Source organism: Echinops telfairi, unplaced genomic scaffold, assembly GCF_000313985.2.
Source record: "Echinops telfairi isolate 266 unplaced genomic scaffold, ASM31398v2 ScPeMD7_5;HRSCAF=22, whole genome shotgun sequence".
NCBI classification, from domain to species: domain Eukaryota; kingdom Metazoa; phylum Chordata; class Mammalia; order Afrosoricida; family Tenrecidae; genus Echinops; species Echinops telfairi.
In genome coordinates, this window is record NW_022103901.1 from 38871383 (window position 1) to 38892018 (window position 20636).

At 45.9% G+C, this 20636-nt stretch overlaps 1 pseudogene; it reads left to right on the forward strand.

Moving 5' to 3' along the window:
• LOC101649181 overlaps nucleotides 1-868 on the forward strand; it is a 65498-nt pseudogene extending 64630 nt beyond the window's left edge.
• The last annotated feature ends 19768 nt before the right edge of the window (nucleotides 869-20636 follow it).

Genomic DNA, 20636 nt, shown 5'->3' on the forward strand with positions numbered 1-20636 from the left:
GGGTGAAGATCGCCAGCATCTCAGACGTGTGTGAGTCCATGAAGGAGCAGCTGTTGGTGCTGGTCGAGTGGGCCAAGTATATCCCGGCCTTCTGCGAGCTGCCCCTGGATGACCAGGTGGCCCTGCTCAGAGACCATGCCGGCGAGCACCTGCTGCTCAGAGCCAGGAAGCAATCCATGGTCTTCAAGGATGTTCTGCTCCTGGGCAATGACTACATCATCCCCCAGCACTGCCCAGAGCTGGCGGGTGTCCGTGTGCATGCTGGACGAGCTGGTGCTGTCCTTCCAGGAGCTGCAGATGGATGACAATGAGTACGCCTGCCTCAAAGCCATCATCTTTTTCGACCCAGATGCTAAAGGGCTGAGCGACCCAAGCAAGATCAAGAGGTTGCGCTCCCAGATGCAGGTGAGCCTGGAGGACTACATCAACCGACTCGCGAGGGCGCTTTGGCAAGCTGCTGCTGCTACCCACGCTGCAGAGCATCACCTGGCAGATGATCGAGCAGATTCAGTTCATCAAGCTCTTCGACATGGCCAAGATGGACAGCCTGCTGCAGGAGATGCTTCTGGGAAGCCCCTGCCAGCCTCAGGAGGGGCTGAGAGGGTCCCCTGGTGATGCACCTCATGCCTACCATCCCCTGCACCCTCACTTGATGCAGGAACACATGCGCACCAATGTCATTGTTGCCAACACGATGCCCGCTCATCTCAGCAATGGACAGATGTGCAACCCTGAGACTCCACAGCCCTCACCGCCAGGTGGTTCAGGGTCTGAGCCCTACAAACTCTTGCCGGGAGCCATCTCCATGATCATCAAGCCCCCGTCTGCCATCCCCCAGACAACCATTACCAAGCAGAAAGTCATCTAGCAAGTTGAGGGGGGTTCGGTGGCAAAGGGCACTTATAGAGGTGTAAATACATTCATGTACATATGTAAATATATTTATATATAACAATAGGGAAATAGATGTATGTACATATATTTATATGTTAAGTATCAAGGTAGCAGATGGACATTGGGCATCGACTCAAGTACTCCCTCAATGCAAGAATACTTTATTCTAATAGCCTGCCATTCTGTGATGCTCACCTTCCCAACACAATTGCTGAAGACAAAATAGGTGCATAACAAATGTAGTGAAGAAAGCTGATGGTCCCAGCTATTAAGACATAGCGTCTGGGGTCTTAAAGGCTTGATGACAAACAAGCGACCATCTAGCTGAGAAGCAACAAAAACCACATGGGAGAAGCACACAAGCCTATGTGATCATGCTGTGTTGATGGGATCAGGTATCAAACATCAAAGACCCAGAACAAAAAATCACATCATTGTGAATGAGGGGGAGTGCAGAATGCAGACCCAAATCTCATCTGTAGGCAACTGCACATCCCCTTACAGAAGGGTCACAAAGAAGAGATGAGTCAGTCAGGATGCAGTATAGCACCGATGAAACATACAATTTTCCTCTAGTTCTTTAATGCTTCCCACCCACTATCACAACCCCAATTCTACCTTATAAATCCAGCTAGACCAGAGCATATACACATGTACAGATAAGAGCTCGCAACACAGGGAATCCAGGACAGATAAACCCCTCAGGACCAATAATGAGAGTAGTGATACCAGGAGGTTAAAGGGAAGGTGGGGGGAGAAAGGGAGAACAGATCACAATAATCTACCTATAACCCTCTCCCTCGGGGTTGGACAACAGAAAAGTGGATGAAGGGAGACATCGGTCAGTGTAAGACATGAAAAAATAATAATAGTTTATAAATTATCAAAGGTTTGGGAGGGAAGGAGGTTGGGGGATGGAGGGAGGAAAAATGAGCTGATACCAAGGGCTCAATTAGAAAGAAAATGTTTTGAGAATGAAGATGGCCACAAATGTACAAATGTGCTTGACACAATGGATGCATGTATTTTTATGATAAGAGCTGTATAAGCCCCCTGAGATAGTTTATTGTGCCAGCCTGGCTGGTAAACGCAGTTGGGATTGACTGAGGGGCGGAGAGATGGATGGCTTGGTGAGCCTTGCCTTTCTTGTTTCTCGCTCTGTGATCATCGGACCAGTGTGCGGCTGCCTTGCTTGTTCTGTGCCTCAATTTAAAGGCTACACAGCCTGTGGGACGCCTAGCCTGTGGACTGTGTTGCTGTAAGTTGAGGTCCCTTTAAGACTTCTCTGGAGCTGGGGACTGGCGATTGGTGACCTGCCTTGTGATTGGCTGCTGTGCTGACATAGCATAGCTCTCTCTACAAATAGAGGAAGATCTGGCATCAGACAGAGACTTGAAGGACTGCTAGTCTCTCAACTTTCTCTCACGGACGTGAGTTACACTAAGCCATTTATAGTGCTTCTAATTTAACTGTTTATTTCTTGTATTGTATATTTATCTGTATATGATTTAACATTTCATTTCTCGTTATATATCTAATTATCTTTATGATTTAACATTTCATTTCTCATTATATATCTAATTATCTGTATAAATAAATATATTATATTATCAGGAATTTGGTTTTATCTCTCTGGAGAACCCTGTCTAACACACCCCCAATAAAATGACTTTTTTAAAAGGAACCTACTAGTCTCTTCTTGGGAAAAAAATGAGGCTTTCTATTCCCAAGGTTACAGCCTCAAAAACCCATGGAGGCAGGGTTCAAGCCCAAGGAGGCAGGGTTCTAACCCATGGAGGTAGGGTTCAAACCCAAGGAGGCAGGGTTCTAACCCACGGAGGCAGGGTTCAAACCCACGGAGGCAGGGTTCAAGCCCACGGAGGCAGGGTTCAAACCCACGGAGGCAGGGTTCTAACCCACGGAGGCAGGGTTCTACCCTGTCCTCTAGAGTCACTAAGTCCGAACTGACTCAATGACGGTGAGTTTGCTTGTTGTTTGTTGACTTTTCCAAAGCAGACGGCCAGGTCTCTCAGGGTGTCTCTGTATGCATTTTACCTCCAACCTTTGGGTAGTAGTCAACCATTTAAGCAGATGCACCACTTAGGGACTTTCAAAATTCAGAGCTCTGGGCAAGAGTAGATCCCCCTGGTAGGAGTCACATGCCCACCACACATGGCCAAGAGACAGTCCTGAAGGAGCTGTCAGATCCCTGAAGGAACTGGGTGCATTGCCTATGCCTTGACAGGAAAATGGTACCCGTCGAATTATGTTTTGGAAATGATCCAGTCACAGCCTCTCCACCGGCCTTTGCATCCTCTGATTTGAGAAGTCACGATCACTGGTAATTTAGTCAATGCATTCATTCGATGCTTCTCTCTGTCCAGAATTATAATTCAACTGTCCCAATGACGTGTTAGCAGTTTTGAGCCATCTCTGACCTATTAACCCACAGACAGTCAAACAAAAGCCAAATGGATTGTTCGGCAGCATCCCAGACTTGGACAAGTCCAATGAGTGCTGACAGACAACGATGTGGTTTTGTCTTCCCAGCATCCTTCCCTCCCTCTGATAACAGCATCCTGATTTCCCCCTGCTCAGTCCCTAAGAGTGAGTACAAGACTAGGCCAACCAGAAGGAACTGTTAGGTAGGTTAGCGCAGAGCTGGAAATGTCCGTTAACGCATGCCCAGAGGGCCAAGCTACGGGAACAAAGAAGTGGCGCACTGCACATGCCCAGAGGCTCAGGTTTCCCCGGTAGGCATGGGTGGGTGTAAATCTGAATTGGCCCACCTAGGCCAGGTGAATTCAATTCAGCCAATGGGGTCGATCAGGGGTCACCCACCACGCCTCCCCGTGCAATCCTTGAAAAGGCAGAAGCCCGGAGTCGAGCGAGAGAGCAAGAACTTTGGCGCAGAGAACTTTGGAGGGACTCTGGGACACTTTTGCGGACGCCGAGGTGCTTCCAGCCAGGCCGCATGCTGGGGAGGAGTCTCTCAGGTGCTGTGTAAACCTGAAACTTTTTCTAACTCTCATAAAACTCACTTGGATCACGAGCCAGGCTTTGGTGTGAATTTTTTCTCGCGCGGAGCCAAGGACCGAGGTATATCTAGCTACAGAGAGATCTAACAGAATGGGCATGAGTCCCAGGGCATGAGATACTTTGGGAAATGATTGAGAGATAAGTTGTTGGGGTCTTCCTCCCTCTGGGAGGGGACAGAAACCAAAAGCTTCCCTGACGCCCACCCTGCCTAGCACAGAGCAAGCCAGGCCGAACCCCTGCCTTTGTGTAAATCCTGACTCCCAGCACCCTTACCAGACAGGCTAGAATGGCTCCCTAGGGTTTCCAAGACTGTACATCGTGGGGCAGGAGCAGACGGCCTCCTCTTTCTCCTGTGATGTCAAACTTGCAGTTAGTCGCTTATTGTTTGGGCCGTGGCTGGACTAGGCAGCCCCCATCTCCTCTCTGGCTCCTCAGGAAGACAGAACGTCAAGGCCCCCATTTCCAGCCTTCTGGGAAGATGAATGACCTATTGAAGTATGCATCTTCTGCCCCAACATTCCAAGGAGCTTATATCTCCAGACCAAGGTTGTGCAGCCCCTTCCCCAGTACCCCAGGAAGCAACTTATCTTCCCAGGCCCCTTTGAGCAGCCCCTGACCCAGCACTCCAGGGAGTAGGTTGGCAAACAACAAAGGCATCCTGAATCAAGGTTCTGCAGCTACAAGCAAAAAAAAAAATTCTCCCTTCCTGTTGTCAGTGTATACCTCCTTAGCTCCAGCCCTATATGTCTCCCACCGTCTCACCAACAAGCTGCGATTTCCCTGACCTAACGCGCTGGGTCTCGGAACCTGCCCAGGAGTGCAAGATGCTCCTGTCCCTTTCTCTGCGCTCCCTTCCCTCCTGGGAGTGCTTTCCCTACCCTAATAAAGCCGCTCTTAACCTCATGTTCTTTGTCTCAATTCTATCTCAGTTCTGTGTCTCAGAGTTGACCTCTCACTAATCCCACTGAGCCACCAGGGGCCCAAAGAAAAAGAAAAGGAAGGAAGAAACCCAAACCCATGACCATGGAATGGATCATGACTCATAGCAACCCAAAAAATCCCCCAAACAAACAAAATGCACTGCCCAAAAAATGCAAAATGCACTGCCCAAAAATCCCAAAACAAACCCACAAATGCACCGCCATCCATCAGTGCTGACTGGTTTCAACCCCCTGTGGGTTTCTAAGACTGAAACTGTTCAGGGACCTAGAAAGCCCAGAACTGCTACGGGAGCTGCTGGTGGTTTCAAACTGCAGCCCAACTCATAACCACTTCATCGGCAGGACTCCTCTGACTCATAGCCATACTCTAAAAAATAAATTTACTAGGCTGGTGCAATGGGTTAAGCTTAGACAGCTAACTACCAGATTGGGTTGAAATCCACCTTCTGCTCCATGGAGGAAAGGTGGGACTTTCTGCTCCCACCAAGACCCGCAGTCTTAGAAACCCTTGGGAGCAGCTCGACTCCATCCTGTAGGGTCTCTGCGAGTCGGCAGCAACTCCAGCGCAGTGGGTTTGGCTGTTTGGGTTTTGTTGATCTGGGTCTTTAAGAACTGCAAGCCTGCTTCCCGGCCACTCACTCCAGAAGGCACCAGATCAGGCCAGCAATGTTCTCCCCCAGCTCTGCTGCCAGGTGTCAGTCTGCCGGCCTGGCTTACTCCTCTGCGGTCTCTCCTTTGTTCACCAACCTCCTATTTTCAGGCGGATCATCTTTTGATGCCCAGCAATTAGACAGAGTGCTTTGCATGGGGTAAACAAACACAGGCATGCTTTCTGGGCAAATGTGGCTTCTGGATGCATTACAGCGTATGATTTTGAAAACTTCCAGAGTGAAGGTTGTGTGAACTGGGTTATGCTCTGGGCTACCTGTCAACAATTCTAAAGGAAACCAGGAAGGTAGAAGCCTCAGCCAGTAAGTCCCTCCTTAGGTCAATCTAAGTTAATGAATTACAGTCAAAAGCCATCTCCGTGGACAACAATGGCCCATGCTGATCTAATTGGAAGCACTCAGACAGGGGAGAGGGAACTGTAGGCAGAGATAACATACACAGGAAACTCTCAAAAGACTAGACCGTAGATTCAAGTGTACATGTACGTGTGTGTACATGCTGTAGGTGTGTGCACTCCCTGTATCCATTTGGGGCTGACTTCTCCACTAGGTACAGTAATTACAGTGCCAAGGGCCCATGGTATTTTGAGGGGCCCACAAAATGTTTTCATTTCTCTTAGTAGAAAAATGAAATTAAGATGGTAATAATTTTTAGACCGCTGAGTCCATTGGGACCCCTAACAACCCTGTAGGAGACGGCGTGGTTGTCAGGTGCCGCCAAGTCAGTTCCAATCCCAGTTCAACAGAGCAAAACACCACCTGGTCCTGCCCGACACTCACACTTGTTCTATTTGAGCCCATTACAGCCACTGTGCCAATCCATCTTGTCAAGGTTCCCCAAACTCATTTGGACTACTGCCCCTTGCCAGAAAAAAAAAATATTCAGCATCCTCCTGGCAATGAAAAATTCTTATTCTATAGCCCATAATCCAGGACAAAGTGTAGGTATCCACTTTTGCAGCCCATCTGTACTGTTCCAGCGCCCGCCAGTGGGTGGTGTCTTCCGCTTTGGCTACCACTGCTCTAAGACCTAGGAGAGCTGCCTTGTAGGGGTTCCCAGGCTGCAATCTTTTTTTAAAAATCATTTTTGGGGGCTCGTGCAACTCTTATCACAGTGCATACATCCATCCATTGTGTCCAGCACATTTGTACATTTGTTGCCCTCATCATTCTCAAAACATTTGCTTTCTACTTGAGCCCTTGGTATCAGTCCTCGGTTTATCCCCTTCTTCCCCGCCCCATCTCCCTCACAAACCCTTGATAATTTATAAATTATTTTGTCATGTCTTACACTGTTTGATGTCTCCCTTCACCCACTTGTCTGTTGTCTATCCCCCAGGGAGGGGGCTATATGTAGATCCTTGTAATCGGTTTCCCCTTTCTACCCCACCTTCCCTCCACCCTCCCAGTAAGCCACTCTCACCACTGGTCTTGAAGGGTTCATTTGTCCTGGATTCCCTGTGTTTCTGGTTCCTATCTGTACCAGTGTATATCCTGTGGTCTAGCTGGATTTGTAAGGTAAAATTGGGATCATGATAGTTGGGGGGAGGAAGCATTTAAGAACTAGAGGAAAGTTGTATGTTTCATCATTGCTACATTGCACCCTGACTGGCTCATCTCATCCCTGAGACCCTTCTGTAAAGGGATGTCCAGTTGTCTACAGTTGGGCTTTGGGTCTCCACCCTGCACCATCCCTCATTCTCAATGATATGACTCTTTGTTCATTGATGCCCAGGCTGCAATCTTTATGGAAGCTCATTGCCATATCTTTCCCCCTCCAGTTTTCTGACCTAACAGTTAGCAGTCATGTGCTTAACTGTTGAGCTACTAGCATGCCTTATGATAACAATTCATAAATAATAATGAATCCAACCTGTTTTCATGTGGCTGCAGTTGTAATATATGACATGTAAATATACATATGTGTGTATTTTCTGTGCAAAGAGGGAAAACTGAACAAACAAACACACTGCCATTGAGTCCATGCCGACTCATAACAACCCTGCAGGACAAGGTGAAACTAACCCCTTTGAGCTTCTGAGACTGTAACTCTTTAGGGAAGTAGAAAGCCCCATCTTTCTCCCACAGAGTGGCTCATGGTTTCAAACTGCTAACCTTGCAGACCGCAGCCCAACTTGTAGCCACGGCGCCATCAGGGCTCCCTCGATGAGGGAAGGGGTCCATGAAATTGCCTAGGGCCATGACAGTGATTGTTTGGCCCCAGTTCCATGTCCCAGAACAGGGCTTAGCCCATAGGTGGGACTCAATAATTTTCTAGATGAATGATGGTCCCACGAGTGATTCCAATTGGTTGGAAGACAGGGCAAGAGTTGGTTGGATAGGAGCCCAGTGGACATCCTTCAGTGCTGGTGAAAGAGCTTAGATTTTAATCTGACTGTCATAAATGAACAAACAGACAAAAATCCCAACTGCCATCAAGTAAATTCTGACTCACGATGACCTTGAGAGCATTGGGGCACATGAAGAGCCTTTAGCAGGTGAGTGATACATCCGAGGGGAGTTCCTAAAAGCCCCTGTGCCAGCTCTTGAGAGACAGGCAGATAGTGGAGGCAGCGCAATTAATGAGGCGGAAGTAAGAAAGAGCAAGCTGACTAAACGTTTCTTCGGACTTGTGTTTGCCAAGTGTACCACTTACACCTCTGCTGGTGCTTGGACACCGCGGGGCAGCAGCTTCTCACAGAGGAAACCTTCTTGAGTCACGTGGCCAGGAAGGTCCTCTTTGTTCAAACATCTCCCAGTGCTGCTCGCTACCTCCAGGAGGAAGTGTGGCTGAAAAAACAGAGCAGAATGCCAAGGTCTTCCAGCTGGCACCTGTACCTGGTATTGTTTGATCACACTGGTTGTGTTTGCTTTGTATTTGTTTGCAAGGTTGTCTTCCAATTACAGCAAAAAAATTTGGATTTCCCATTGAGTGCATTCATAAAACAAAGTTTAAAAGCTTCTTTCTAAAAGTATTGTCGAAGTTATAAAAAACAGTCAAGCCAATTAAAATAGTATGAAAATGATTATGGAGACTGTAGGTAGATATAGCAAAAATAAAACTCCAGGTGGTCCTCAGTGGCTGGGTTTGGAGAACGGTGTTCCATGTGGAAGGTGACACCTGGCATGTTGTACTACTACAGCATCTCGATTATCCCCCATCACCGGTTATTCCAGAATTGTTTTCTCTCCGGACAGAATTGCATACCCTTAAGCCAACGGTTCTCAACATGTGGGTAGCGACCTCTTTGGGGCCAAACGATCCTTTCACAGGGGTCGCCTAAGATCATCCGAAAACACATATTTTCAATGGTCTTAGGAACCTAGACACCACTCCTTTATCCATCTCCAGGTGGGTTCACCCACATGCAGATACACCCACATACAAGTACCTGGCGTGAAGACTGTTTGTTACCCATGCTACTCCAAGCTTCAACACAAAATTTCATTTATTTGTCATTAGAAATAAATATTTCACAATAAATGATTACATAGTTTCTGTGATGAATCACTGTGCTTTCATTATGTTCAATTTGTAACAACGAAAATACATCCTGCATTTCAGATATTTACATGACAATTCATAACAGTAGCAAAATGACAGTGATGAAGCAACAATGAAAATAATGTTATGGTTGGGGGTCACCACACATGAGGAACTGTATGAAAAGATTGAGGCATGAGGAAGGTGGAGAACCGCTGCCGTAGGCAGAACGCAAGGGGCTTCTAGGAAGACCCCTGTCACTGACCCTGCTCCAACAAATTCACAGGATAATAAACCCCAAGATTAGAGGGTTGGAAGCGTAGGCTTTCGGTTTCCAGAGGGGCACCCACAGTAGGGCGTGTTCCCTGAGTGCCGCCTGAGGTGGAAGCCAATGCTGTTTCTTGGGGGCGTCACGTCGTCCATTGCTAGCTTTGACAGATCATTCAGCAAGTTAAAACGGATTGCTAGGGGTGCTCTTTGCCACAGACCCTCTTTAGTGTGATGGTAGAACGTCTGGCCAGACGGTGCCAAGATCCCCAAGCATCTGAGATTGGTACCCCACTTGCATGCCGACAAGTTTAATTTGCTCTGGTTTCTATTCTCTTCTGCTCTCTTTTGGGTTCAGGTGTTTCTGTGTTTTACTTGATTGTCATTGTTGACGGTTTTTTTTGTGGGGGGGGGGGTTAGTTTGGTTTGGTTTTTTATGATTTCCTTTATATGAAATCCAGGATAGGTAACCCATCGAGATGGTAACTAGATTAATAATCCCTAGGGTTATGGAAGGAGAGGTTTGGGGTAACAGCGAACTAATAATAATGGGCCTCAAAAAAGAAGAAAATGTTCTAAAATTGATTTGTGGTAATAATTGAATGACTCTTTTCAATAGACTTAAACCATTGAATTGTATAGCACATAAACCACATGCCAATAAAAATGTTAGGAATATATTCTTCAGCAGCAGTTAAAAAACAAAAAGATGTGTGCAAGAGGCCCATGGAGCACTGTGTCCCCCAAAGCCAAGGGTCCCTGGAGCCCTTTGGAGAGAGATGAAGGGACAACAGCAAAGGAAGGAGTCCCTGGAAACCCAGGGCACATGCCAGCTTCTTCCACTGCTTGGTGGAACTTCCCTCTCAGGCTGGCCTGGTGAGCCACAGCAGAGACTCTGCAGGCAGATAAACATAATGGGCATTTACTGAAAACGTGCGGGCCTTTCATGTTCATTGCCTAATTGAGTAAGTATTCTTTCTGTTTTATTTGTGTGGCTCAAATACGTTCAACATCTTCTTCAAGATCATCTAGTTAGAAGGAGGAGAAACCAGAATTTGAACCCAGGCTAGTCTGATGTCAGATTACTCAGAGCCCAAAGTCAGATAGCAAGAAAGATTGCACTTGCTCTTAACCTACTACTTTCTCCCTCATCTGCAAGGGCAAGAGTGGTCCAGGGAAAAGCTTTGTTTCCTTCTTGGCTGCGCCCCAGTCAAGCCTATCTAGTGGTCCAGGTGGTCTAGCCTGTTTCCTTGTGAACCTATGACTTGGGTTCCAGAGAGGAGAAAGAGCCAAGGGAGAGCTGGGCAGCAGGGCAGCACCAGGAACAAGGAGAACAGTTGGGGGCTCATGGTTCCCTAGCACCCGAGTAACCTTCTAGACGAGGGTGTGAAGGACACTTCAAGGAGTCATAACTAACATGCCTAAATGCCTGAAAGGATTGAGATTAATGATGACAAAGTTTCACTCACCAAATAGTAATTATGATTTTTGTTACCCTGATATTCATTTTCTGCCCCGGTGTTGAGAGAATTGATGGCAAACAGGAGCAGAACTCAGGTCTCCACCCTTGCGGTCCAAGCTCTTTCTAGCAAGCCATGCTACCTGTGAGAAAGGCCTGAATGAAATCTTCGATGTCAGGAACAAGCCAACAGTCGGACAAGCTCATATTTCAAGCACCGCCGTCATTGCCTCTCTCGGGTGAGAAACACATCCATGCTCAGAGTCGCAGTCGGTCCGCAGTGTCTCCTCCCACCAATTCCTCTCACTCCCAGGACCCAGAGGGAGCCCTGTGCCCCTGCCTCTATTTTGTTTTTGTTTTTTTTTTGTGCCCCTACCTCTATTTAAAGATCAGTTAGGAGAAGCCATTGCTATCTCTCTCTCTCTGTCTCTGTCTGTCTGTCTTTCTGTGTGTGTGTGTGTGTGTATACGCGCGCTCACATTTCTTTCCTTACTTTATCTCTCACTAAGGAATTAACTTTGGAATTCATTTCTATCCTACCTTACTCTTGATGCTTTCTTCCTTTCAAAACTGTGGCTTGGGGACAAGAAAACAAAATGTGGTGATAATACAGTGAGCACAGATGTTCACCTGTGTGTAACAGAGTCACTGTATACACGTCACTAGCTTACAAGAGCGAAAATTCTTTTCTCTCTGAGTCCCCACAGGCTTGGTCCTCCTGCTCAGCAGAGCGGTCGAGAGTCCAGCAGCCTATGACCCGGCTGTCTTTTTCCCGGAGGGACCTTTGTCCTCATGCCCATGGTCCACACTCCAACAAGGGGGGTGACAAAAGGAGGGGCACATCTTACTTTAAGGCATAACCTGGACATTGTTCACGGCGCTTCCTCTCGCACCCCACTTGACAAAAGGTAGTCACATGAGCACACCTTATGGCAAGCGAGGCCAGGAAATGGGCTTTGAAATTCTGGGGTGAGGGGGGGTGCTGCCCTATTAAATTCGGATGGAACTCTTACTGCAGGAGAAGAGAAGCGTGGCTTTCAGAGAACAGCGTGCGGTTTTTGCCATCGTTCACACCAAACAAAGTTGGTTGCCATGGATTCAACTCCAAACCATGGCCACGACCGTGAGAATGGTGTAGGCCAAGCAACGCATCATTCTGTGCTGGATGGAGCCAGAACCCGCAACTGCCAGAGGAGAGCGTGGAGCGGTGCTTCAGCCGGTTTCCACAGCTGGAACGTGTGGGAGCAGATCGCCAAGCCTTTCTTCCGAGGCACCTCTGGGTGGACTCCAACTTCCAACCTTCCAGTAGGTGAGAGAGTTAGTTTATTTTGTCAGCACTGAATCAACAGAGACTTGAAGGACTGCTAGTGTCTCACAACAACTCTCTCATGGGATCCTTTGTGCTGTTTTATAATTTCACTGTTCATTTCTTGTATTATCTATCTATCTATCTGTATATAATTTAACAGTTCATTTCTTCTGTCATATATCTAACGATCTTTATAAATAAATAAGTATATATATGTATGTATGTATATATATATAAAATTATCAGCAATCTGATCATTATCTCTCTAGAGAACCCTGTCTAATACAGTAGGTAACCGAGCACATTAACCATTGACCCAGCACCATCCAACTATCCCCCAGTCCCGACTGCCATATTTGACAGTAAATTTATTGACTCCCCAGGCAATTCTGTAAGTGATATTTACCTGCGACAAAGTTGTTAAACACTTTGGACTCCTTTCCATTTAATTATACAACAAACATGGGGAGTGGGGGCTGAGTTGTGTGGGTGTGTGTATGTGTGTGTGTGTGTGTGTTTCCCTAGGTTCCTCTGACCACTGTTGGAAATGGTTACTTCTTTGGGGAGCTGAGAAGGCTACCAACAGGGGCAGGGCTTTTACTTTTCATTTGTACAGTTACCAGGTAGTTTATGTATTTCTTTTATACTAATGAAAATTGGTTAATAACAGTAAGTGAGCTCTTGGCTTTGAGTCAGAAGCTTGCCATTTAGAATTGGAACAGAGTTAGAGGTAATTCATCACAGCCAATCCGAGACCTACTGTCAAGTGGATAAGAAAAACCTCAGTTGAAGATTTGTTTGGCTCCGTATCCTTTATGGGATATAAATACACATATGTAGGTGTGTAGATAGCTATAGCTACAAACAAAGAGAAAAACAAATCGGAAGACTCCCATCAAATGGTAAACTTGCGTTATCTCTAGAGGTTAGGGATACGCGGGTGTTTCATTTTCTATTTTATTCATTTCTGCGATGATTTGATGATTAAATTGGCTCATATTTTCATAGGCAAAAAATGTAACATGGATTTTTAAAGGGAAAATATTCCAAGTGGTTTTTAAAATTATTTTTGTAACAGCTATAATATCAGGCCCAGCTTAAATACTTTCAGTAAAGGAGAGTTAACAAATCATTCATTTGCTTGTCCAAGATGTGGGTATCAAATGGGTAGATACTGTACTAGCCCCTGGAAGTACATGTTGTTAGTTGCCATTGAACCAGCCCCGGCCCATAGCAACCCTATGCACAACAGACGAAACACTGCCCTGTCCTGCACCAATCTCACACTTGTTCCTCTACTTGAACCAATTGTTGCAGCCATTGTGCCAATCCATCTTGTTGAGGGCCTTCCTCTTTTTCGCTGCCCCTCACCTGACAACATGCCCAAAGTAAGACAAAGTCTTGCCATCCTTGCCTCTACGGAGCACTCTGGCCTACTTCTGCCAAGACAGACCAGTTTGTCCTTTTAGCAGTCCATGGTCCTTTCAGCATTCACCTCCAGCACCACCATCCAAAGAATCCAGCACTGATTCGTCAACATTCTTCCTTATTCCACGTCCAACTTCCACAGGCATAGGAGGCAATGGAAAATACCATGACTTGGGTCAGACACACCCTAGGCCTCAAAATAATATCCCTGCTTTCCAGTACTCTAAAGAGGTCTTGTGCAGCAGATGTACCTAGTGAACGTGCCTTTTGATCTCTTACATAAATCCAGAACGTTCTCAGTGGTGGAACCCTAGGAGGAAGCTAGGGAAAGGATGGAGCTGGAGGAGAGGAAACAGGACGATTATGAGGGGTCATGCTGCCTACATTCAGACAACGTAGTCTGATGCTGTCAAGTCAGGTCTCACTCACCGGGGCCCCACATCCAGCAGAATACGCTGTTGCCTGACCCTGCGCCACCCTCACAATTGTTACATCTGCGCCCACTGTGGCAGCCATTATGTCAATCCAGCTCATTGAGGGTCTTCTCGCTTTCTCTGACACTCTACCGAGCATGCTGTCCTTTTCCAAGGACGGGTCTCTCCTGACAACATTTCCAAAGATGCATGAGACCACGTCTCACTCTGCTGCACTCTGGTTGTACTTCTTCTGAAATCAATGTAATTGTTCTTCTGGAAGCCTATGATACTTGCCATATTCCTGAAATATTGAAAGCACCCAAACTCAAAGGCATCCATTCTTCTCCAGTCTTGCTTATTCACTGTGCAAATTGCACATGAATATAAAGCCCTTGAAAATGCCGTGGCTTGGGTCAGCCACGCTGTAGTCTTCAAAGTGGCATCTCTGTTCTTTAGCGCTTTGAAGAGATCTTGTGCGGCACATTTGCCCAGGGCAATACATCCATTGATTGTGCGACTGAGGCCTCTTCAATCAGCGTTGATGGTGGATCCAAGTGCAATGAAATCCCTGAGAACGTGAATATTTTCTCCATTTCTCATGATGTTTTCTATCAGTCCTGTTGTGAGGATTTGGGTTTTCTTTACATGGAGTTGTGATCCAGATTGAAAGCTGCACTTGTTGGTTTACATTGGCACGTGGTTCAAGTCCCCCTCACTGTCAGCATGCAAAGTTGCCCCATCTGCATATCATGAGTTGTTCATCCGCCTTCAGCCAATCCTGATATAATGTTCTTCTTCAAAGAGTCCAGCTTCTCATATTATTTGCTCATCATATAAATTGAATAATTATGGTGAAAGGATACAACACGAACACATACTGTTCTCGATTTTAAACGACAGAGTATTCATTTGTTCTGTTTGAACAATTGCCTTTTGGTCTGTGGAAAGGTTCTGGAATTCCCATTCTGCACAATGTTACCCATGCAGTTGTTTGTTATTGTCCACACAGTTTAATGCTTTTCCATAGTTAATAAAACATAAGCAAACATTTTTCTGGTCTTCTCTGCTTTCGACAAAGATCCATCTGCATCAGCAATGACACCCCTTGTTCTCTTCTCTATCTAGTTTTAATTTCTAGCAGCTCTCTGTTGATGGACTGCTGTAACCATTTTTTAATTATCTTCAGAAAAGTTTTACTTCTGCGTGATATAAACTAATGTTGCCGGGCAACCAGGCCCAGGAACACCTGCCATTGTTTCAGTCAGACAGAGACCAGGTTCATTTGAAAAACTGCTTCAAAAATCCAGTGGAAATCTAGCAAGTTCTATACCTTAAACTATGTGACATATCCCAGGATATGATTGCTCCTCTAAGAAGGGAGCTTTTGCAATGATCATTAGGAAATGATCTAGACCTCTATTTCTTCAAAAGACCCCTGGGGGCATAGTAGTTACACATTGGGCTGCTAACTACAAGATCAGCGGTTCAAAACCACCAGCCACTCGGAAGGCGAAAGACGAGGTTTTCTCCTCCTGTATAGAGACTCAGAAACTCACAGGCGCAGTTCTACCCTGTCCTAAAGGGTAGGATGTGTCAGAACTGACTCAATGACAGTGACTTTCTTTTCTCCAGAGGCCACTAGACGACCATCCCCTGAAGCCTCATGCATCCTTGTTCATCTGAGCTGAGGATGCTCTGTGCCTGGCCTTACCAGACCACCATCCCTGACCCTGGCCATCTGTCTTAATGATCTTCCTCACCACCTTCCCGAATTAGAACATCCCTACTAATTGAGCTTAAAAAGAATTTTTACTGCAAGGGAGGAGTGGGGGCTGTTACACTTTGGATTTTTAACAAACTAAATCCTGAATGATGCTATATTTTTAGTATTTTGATTCAGAGCAGGCTAACGCTTACTCCCCTCTCTATCGAAGACAGTGAGGATAACCATTTCAGGAGAGGAGAAAGGGATGCTACTCTGAATCTCCACATGAAGGACTAACCACAGGGACCTGTAACCTCTTCTAGCATGGGGTCATGTCTGGATCCTGTAATCCTGGAACACTGGAGAGCTCACCAAGCAGTGGTTTCTCACACTAGGAACCCCAAAAAGAGTGCTAGCCAGAGGTTTCTACGGATAGTCTTTCTCCTAGCCTTCCCCAAAGGGCTCTGTGGCCTTTCGCAAGAGTGACTGTTCACTGGGCCAAAGGAGATAAGACTTTTCAAAAATTACTGAACACTGTATGAGATGAAAATGGGGTTAGTGCATTTTTGGTTGTATACATGTTAGTTGTATCATGTTAGGTGCCAGCATGCTTTTATTAGTGCCTTTGGCGATTCTGTATGGTGTCAAGTTGACAGAGGGTGGTCTGTGATGGTTGGGGATTATGCTATCAATTGGGTCGCAGCCTGATGACACCTGCTTGGTGTCATAAGCCTTTTGGTATAAGAGACAGAGACCAAGCTGAGTCGAGTCCTCTTTGGCCCTTCCCCTTCTGCCAGAGCTGCATCTCGCATCTGGGTCCTGGTAGGCTCCCTGCCAATTCCAGTATCTGTCAGTGGAGTAGCAATGATGGATTCATGCAGCCAACTTTGGATCTTTGCATCCACCAGTCTGTTCCCCCTGCTGTCTCTACTCATCATCCTGCTTCCTGTTCACCAGCTTCCATGTGTTAGGAGAAGCCTGACTTTGATCAGACTGGACTTACCTATTTCTACCAACTACGTAAGCCAGTCCTTGATATACATTTCTTACTATCTATAACACAAACCCAACCTAACACACATCCCACACTTCTCCAGCACATAGGGAGGTGAAGGGCAGAGAAGACACATTTCCTTATCGATGGAAGAGAGTTAAGATAGTGAAAAGGCTGGCTGAGGATGTTCATGCTAACCCACAAAAGCTGAGTAGACGCTCAGGTTTGAGGTCTAGGGACAAGGGCATAACATAAAGTCTGGGGTGCAAGGCTGCATGGAAAAGCCAGTCAATAGCAGAAGATCTGCCAGAAAGCCAACAAATGGTGGAAAGTCCAGCACTGGCAGAATAAAAGGTCTGCATCCACTCGGCCCTTGGACTAGCTGTGGGCCCGTTGGAGTTCTGTACCATGGAACCCTTTCAATAAATCATTCTTACTGTTCAAATGTTTTCTCTGATTCTAGTGTCTCTCGCCTGAAATTTTTCTTGTGAGCCAAACAAGAATGGAGGATGGAGAGTCTTCTCCCAATAACAAGAACTGACCTTTCCTATGTGACTTAAGTAAGGCTTGGGTGCCTCATGTTTGCACATGACAAGGCCAGACACAGACCCTGAACTCCCCTTCCTTGGTGAGCAACTGATCAAATGGAACAAGATGCTTATTCACCAAACTCAGTTAAGCATCGCTCCTTCTTCCAGGTCCCCAAACATTGGCTCACCTTCTCCTTAAGAAACCCCTCTGTCATGTTGGTTAAGTAAGCACTTGCTATTAACCAAAAGGTCTTCAGTTCAAATGGACCAGCCTCTGCACCAGAGAACAGGACCTGCTCCCATAGAGATCACAGCCGGGGACAGTCTATGGGGCTGTTCGGTTTTATCACAGGGGTCACTCGGAGTCAGAATCAAAGGTACAGATCAGCCCCCACCTGGCAAATAGGGTGGTTCTGCGTAAAACCTCCTCTGATCTACTGCTCCATCGTGGCACCCTCTCATCTACTTCCTCACATCTATTCCCTCGTTTCCCTTGCCTGTTTATACTTCTCTTTATGAAAGGAAACACTCTTTCCCAATCCCTGAGCTGATTCTTGGTGTTACGCTCAAAGTGGCCTCCCTGTGGCAAAAGACACCCCCAACCCTTTCCATATTATTTCCCCATGTTCCTTCCCCTGCCGCATAGTAACAGGGCAACCCTTCTTTTACAATAGGGTTGAGAATAGGGCTCTCTCTACGAGGTTTGGATTTGTTTTTGTTTGTTTGTTTGCTTCTAATTCATGGGCTGCCCTTTCTTTAATGACATCTTTCTCCTTGCACTTTGCATTCATTGACATGTTGGCTGTACAACTAAAAGTGTCCTGGTGCAGTGATCTAAAAGCTAATGATAATTATAATCGCTTCCTTTGGTTCTCTTGGAATTAGTGTAGATATGATATTCCATTTGGTACCCCTTTTACTCAATTACACTGACTGCCTTTGAATGATGGAAAACTACAAAAGAGTTGAGTGTTAATTATAATAAGTTTGTTACGTAATTTCCAAGCTGTCTCAAATGTACTTCATCCTTTTAGGGCAAACCTCAAAGGGTGGTGTGAAGCTCACTTCGACTTTTCTTTATCGTCCCCCACTTCTTTGCAATGAAATTGTGTTTCTTTATAACACTGTGAATTTTATTTTTTCCATTAATCACTGTCAGAGGTGATGTTTGGGGGTGTTGGGTGCCAGCCTGTAAGGATAAAAAAAAAAAAAGTAAAAGTAAAAAAAAAAATTTAACTTAAAAAAAAAAGGGATTTTTTCCGACATTGACAAAAGACTCTTCCCTCCCTCTCCTTCCCAGTTTCAGTCCAGGTTTCACATTGGTTCAGTACCTATTTGACTCCCTGCTGAAAATTTGCATTCCCAACCCAGATAGACAGAATCAGAATCTACATTTAAATAAGATCCCCAGGTGAGGCTTGTAGGTCCCTCGGTGATGCCAGGTGTTCTTGAGAAACCAGTATATTCGCTGTCATCGAGTCCTGTCTCCTTCCTCCCACTCCCCACCCGGCCCCTGGATCTTGCATGGCACAATATCAGACTCTGCGTCATCTGGACAAGGCATGGGATTCTCTAGTTTGCATCCAGAGTTTATGTCTTCCTGAAAAAGTCTGAGGAACTCTCCCACTAAGATTCCCTAAATCCGACAGGGAACCAGAAGTCCTAGGTTGTAGTTGCAGCTGCAGCATGGGTGGGAACGGACCCTCCAGGCACATCATCTCTCCAAGGTATTTCATTCCATCCTTTCTGATGGGAGAATTGGTTAATCCCATTCCATTTAAATCATCATGAAACTCATTAGCTGGGCAATGCAGCTTGTGTCTTTTTCTCCAAGACAATGGATCCACTCCTCCAGGAGCATCAGCAGCCTACAAATCTCTGCCAAGAATTTGATTAATGTCTTCCCCAAAGCGCCACAGACAAACGGTGCGAGGAAGTAGGCCTTGGAGTGTTTGACCAACCCTAATGAATCCTCCTATTCTGGGTAATGGCTTCGTGAATGCATTGGGCAAATGAAGGCATTGTGCCAAAGAAGATGGCAGCATTCTTTTCCTGTCCAAAACCCTAGATAATAATTAGTGGGCAAACAGTTCAGGGAGAAATTGAACTGAAAGGTAACATCAACTGAAAGGTAACATCATCCGGGCAGTGACTGCGAAACCAGCACTCGGTGATAAGCGAGCTGGTTAATGCTGCTATAAATATTCATTGTGTCTCTGGAAAATTCAATCTGGGAGAAGTGCAGATCCAAAACAAACACAAAAACACAACAGCATTGTTTTTCCATTTCTTGCCTCCTAGTTCAATATAATTGTTTTTGGAATCAAAAGCATAAGCTGGTAAAGTATAACAAAAATATATCAATGACCAAAATAAAAACAGGCAATATTAGTTGATAAGAGACATCAACAGGAATATCAAGAGTAAGATGGATGCATCGAGACCATAAATACTCAAAGGTGTCCCATGATGGAGCCCCAGCCAGGCCTACAAAGTACTGAACAGAGACAGTTAGAACATATGCCTGCTGATGCCCTAAATTTGGCCTTCCGACCTCCAGAACTGCTCCTTAAAGCCATCCACTTGGTGGTATTTTATATGGCAACCTGTTATGGACTGAATGGTATCTCCTGCAAAATAAGTGTTGTAAATCCCAATCTCTATACCTGTGTTTACAATCCCATTTGAGGATAGGTTGTCTTTGTTATGTTAATGAAGCTTCATTAGTATAGGGTGTGCCTTGAGCTAATCTCTTTAGAGATGTAGAGAGCTTTTAAAAGGAAGACCTATCAACAGAAGGGGAAGAAGAGAAATTGGAAGCCACTTGAAGAAGCAAAAGCTTAGAAGAGAGATGCACCGTTAGATTTCTCAGGTGGGAAATACCTCAGTGCTTGGCTTTGCATGAGAAAGAATTCACGCCCAAACCTGGTTTGTGATCCCATTGAGTTTTTATAAAAGGAGGAAGAAGTTTCGGGTTTTGCAGTCACTGAACACGGGGGAACCTCGTGGGAATGCACACCCACATGTGATGGCCTGAGGCCAGAGAGAGACCTCTCGGCCAAGGAGAAGGCGGAGAACCAGCCAAAGGGCCTGGTGGTCTCCAGGTCCTGGTATTTGGGGCCTTGGCTGGGAGGCATGGTCGAAGGTATGGGTTGACCCCATTGGCTGAATGAAGCCCACCTGGCCTAGTTTGAGCACATGCAGGTGTGTTGCCCACCTGGTTCAGGTGCCTGAATTGGCGCATGCCCCTTAGATACCCATGGAGTCTAAGCCCCTGGTGTTTCTAGCTTCCTAACAGGACCTTCTTCCAAAACCAACACAACAGAAAGTCTTTCCCTAGAGCCAGTTCCCTGAACCCTAATCTCCTAACCAATGAGAAAATAAATTTCTGGGTTTTTCCCAGATATATATGATATGCACATTTTATATCTTATATGTATATGTATTTTCTTTTTATAAATCATTTTATTGGGGGTTCGTACAACTCTTATCACAATCCATA